This window comes from Chiloscyllium punctatum, unplaced genomic scaffold, assembly GCF_047496795.1.
Source record: "Chiloscyllium punctatum isolate Juve2018m unplaced genomic scaffold, sChiPun1.3 scaffold_91, whole genome shotgun sequence".
Lineage (NCBI taxonomy): Eukaryota > Metazoa > Chordata > Chondrichthyes > Orectolobiformes > Hemiscylliidae > Chiloscyllium > Chiloscyllium punctatum.
Window position 1 is genome coordinate 30,800 of NW_027309825.1, and position 4,012 is coordinate 34,811.

Below are 4,012 nucleotides of genomic sequence, written 5' to 3' on the forward strand. Positions count from 1 at the left end.
ACCTAAGAACAGTGCGAACCACTGTAGTGTACCATCACATTGAACACTATCTGTATCATGTGTAATGGCTTTACACACTGGTAACTCATCCTAGTGAAAGCCTGCTGCGCCCAACAACCCGAATTCAATCCATCCAAACGCGGTTCTACGCTGTACAACCTCGTTAGTGCTGCTGGAAATGTTTCTGCACTCAGATCTGAATGGGTTTACTTTGTTTTCTTCCTCAGATTCTTGCTTTAAATAAGCACATCAGTCAGGAACAACTGTATAAAATGGATTTCATTGTAAGGCAAACACAATGTGCAGTTTGCTGAAGTTACATGTTTGCACTGTCACTGACACTCTCTCTCTCCAGGAGCTGCAGTCCGTCTCCACGCTGATTCAGACAGCACTGTCCGTCCTGTGACATGTCCAATCGAGAATGGAAGGCCAAGCATTAATAACTTTCAGTTGCGAACAAAGCGACAGGTTTAAAACCATTACGATGCCCCCAGCGGAGAGTTGAGCCCTGTGACAGGCGGGGATACTAACCGCGATACTGTGGAGGACAACGACATCGAAGGTGGCCCTTCAGCCAGTTGTGGCCACACTTGTACAACACAACTGCTTTACGACCTGAATCAAGATTTCCAAGATTTCAAAACTTTCTGCCTTTTTCCGAAATCTCTTGGCCCCAGTGTTCGAACTCGCCATCAATAACAAACGCTTCTTTCAGTCTATCCTATCCATATCCCTCATTATTTTGTACATCTCAGTCATGTCTTCTCCAATCTCCTCTGCTTGGCGACAAACAACCCCAGTGAACTCCTCACAACTAAAACTCTTCAGCCCAGACAATATCCCAGTGAATCCTTTGCAACGTTCCCAGTGCAATCACATCCTTGCAGTACTCTGAATTGCAGAACTGCGCTAAGTAATCTAGATAGAGCCGAATGAACTTTTTTTTCTTATCCTTTACAGTATGAGGGCGTCGCTGGTTCGGCAGTATTTATTGCCATCCCTAATTGCACAGCGGGTTGTTGAGACTCAACCATATTGTAGTGAGTCTGGAGTCACATGGAGGCCCAAGCAGGTAAGAATGGCAGTTTGATTCCTTAAATGACGTTAGATGTTTTTTTTTCAACAATTGAACATGGATATATAGGAGTTTTTAGATTCGTAATTCCAGATATTTATTGAACAGTTCTACCACCGAGCATGGTCTGAGTCAAACCCGAGTCTATGGTGTCTGAATAAACAGTCCAGTGTTCAGTGGGAAAAGCGCTCGGCCATTGCAGAAATGCAGTGAAACTGATCATATCCAATGAAGTCGCTTTTCCCCGATACTGTTCTGTGCCATTTTCCTGAGCTTGACCCCCCAGTAATATCTTGTCCATGTCGGTAAAAGCTGCGACATGAGGATTGAACTCACAACAGCGGTAACCAAATGCCTACAGGTCCCGATGGTGGGGCTGGGGTACGGTCACCCACCAACAGTGACCCCAGCCACACAGACTGATCGGTATCAACGTGAGAGTCTATAATAGATTCTGCAATGCCTTAGTGAAATAGGAAATGACTCCACAAACACATGATGAAAGAGCAGTGCTCCGAAAGCTAGTGCTTCAATTAAACCTGTAAGATCATAACCTGGTGTTGGGTGATTTTTAACTTTGTACACCATATTCCAACACCGGCATCTCCAAATTAATGAAATGGGGGTATGGGATGGAAAGTTCGGTTAGTGATCGTAGGAGGGAAGAAATCTCTGAGAACGGGTGGTTTTGAATTCTGACATATGAAGCACAGAGATGTGAGCGAGCAGAGCTTGAAGGAAAATAACATCACCTTGGAGAAAATCAAAACGTTAAAACAACTGATTCCTTTGTGTTTCACAAAAGACTGGGACAAATAGAGCGATTACTGCCGTGACTCGGATTCGAACCGAGGTTGCTGCGGCCACAACGCAGAGTACTAACCACTATACGATCACGGCACCACACAGACAAACGCCCTTAGCGTGCACCCTAAGTACAGCATCATAAGAAATGTTAGGCAGAGCACCAAATGCAAAATATCAGTGCTTCGTGAACAGTGGCAAATATGTGGGAACTCAGAATGGGCTGACCGTTTTACATTGGTGCCCACAGAGGTCCTGGTGATTCCATAGTTAATGTGCTGAAGGCTGAGGTAAATAGATTTCTCCAAAACATCAAAGACTCCGGGGACAGTGCAGCTTTTGTTACCTGCACATCCACCAATATCATTTATTGCATCCGTTGCTCCCGGCGCGGTCTCCTGTGCATTGGGGACATTGGGCGCCTCCTCGCAGAGCGCTTTAGGGAACATCTCCGGCACACCCACACCAATCAACCACACTGCCCTGTGGCCCAAAATTTCAACTCTCCCTCCCACTCTGCCGAGGACATGGAGGTCCTGGGTCTCGTTCATCGCCACTCCCTCACCACCAGACGCCTGGAGGAAGAACGCCTCATCTTCCACCTCGGAACACTTCAACCTCAGTGCATCAATGTGGACTTCAACAGTTTCCTCATTTCCCTTCCCCTACCTCACCCTAGTTCTGAACTTCCAGCTCATCACTGTCCCCATGACGTGTCCTGACTTATCCTACCTGCTTATCTTCTTTTCCACCTATCCACCCCGCCCTCCCCCCGACCTATCACCTTCATCCCCTCCCCCATCTCAACTATTGTACTCTATGCTACTTTCTCCCCACCCCCACCATCCTCTCACTTATCTCTCCACCCTTCATGCTCTCTGCCTTTATTCCTGATGAAGAGCTTTTGCCCGAAACGTCGATTTTACTGCTCCTCGGATGCTGCCTGAACTGCTGTGCTCTTCCAGCACCACTAATCCAGAATCTGGTTTCCAGCATCTGCACTCATTGTTTTTACCAAGCTTTTGTTGAAATGTATACTTCAATAGCAATGCAGTTTAACATTGGCTCCTTCACCAGCTCCCCACACAAGGCAGTAACCACTGCTGACACATAGTCCCAGTTCCCACCCCAAGAATCAGAGGAACTGAGTGACGCAGTCGCGAAGAACCAACTTGAAATCGGGATGGGAATGAGGTCGCAGAGATACTCGATGGCTCCAGTGACACAACCGGTGAATGCACGGTATTTCTATGATGGTTTAGAGGCGCAAGCAATTCCGAGGTTGGGAGTGCTTCTGGTCAAAGGCGGGGCAGAAGAGAAAATTTGTTCCCGTTAATAATAACAGCAATCTACAGTGCATCTTGCTGAGACAGCTGAATGCCACAACTGGAGCGGGGGCAGCTGGTTTGAAGTTTAATTTTGCTTCACTATCACCAACTTCCCTGCAATGAATTGCTTTCACCATTTTTATTTCCAATTGTTTAATATCTCCCAGTAGTCTGCGGCTTTCTTTCTCATGTTTAATTGCATGTCTGTATGACCTGCACTCTGCTAAATCACGGCCACGACAAGTAAATATGAATCATTGATCGATATCAGAAAACAGTGGAACTCACTGCAGGCGTGTTTTGTAGGTTTATAAGCGATGTCAGAATTGTAGACAGTGGGGAAGATTATCTAAGATTCAAAAGGATCTTAATCAAATGAGTCGTTGGACTGAAAAATGTAACATGGAGTTCAATCTGGATAAATGGAAGGTATTGCATTTTGGTACAACAAAAAGAGTATGGCTATGCGTATGTTGGAGAACACAGAAACTCGGGATGCAGGTACATAATTCCTTGTCATTTGCATTACCTACAGACAAGATGGTTTAAAGGCATTTACCAAACTTCCCTTCATTGTTCAGTCCTTTGTGTATAGGAGTCGGGACGTTATGGTGAAGTTTTGCAGGACATTGATGAGGCCTCTTCTGGAATATTATGTCCAGTTCTGGTCGCCCACTTGTAGGAATGATATTATTCAGCTGGAGTAGGTTCAGAAAAGGTATACACACATGTTGCCTGTGGAAGGTTTGAGTTCTAATGAAAGGCTGGATAGGCTGAGACCATTTTTAGATTCGAGATCGGGATG

At 45.7% G+C, this 4,012-nt stretch overlaps 1 non-coding gene across 1 annotated transcript; it reads right to left on the reverse strand.

The window, feature by feature from the left end:
* Positions 1-1,903: 1,903 nt before the first annotated feature.
* trnah-gug (transfer RNA histidin (anticodon GUG)) lies at positions 1,904-1,975 on the reverse strand. Its single transcript has one exon. It is a non-coding gene; the product is annotated as a tRNA-His (tRNA).
* Positions 1,976-4,012: the final 2,037 nt, after the last annotated feature.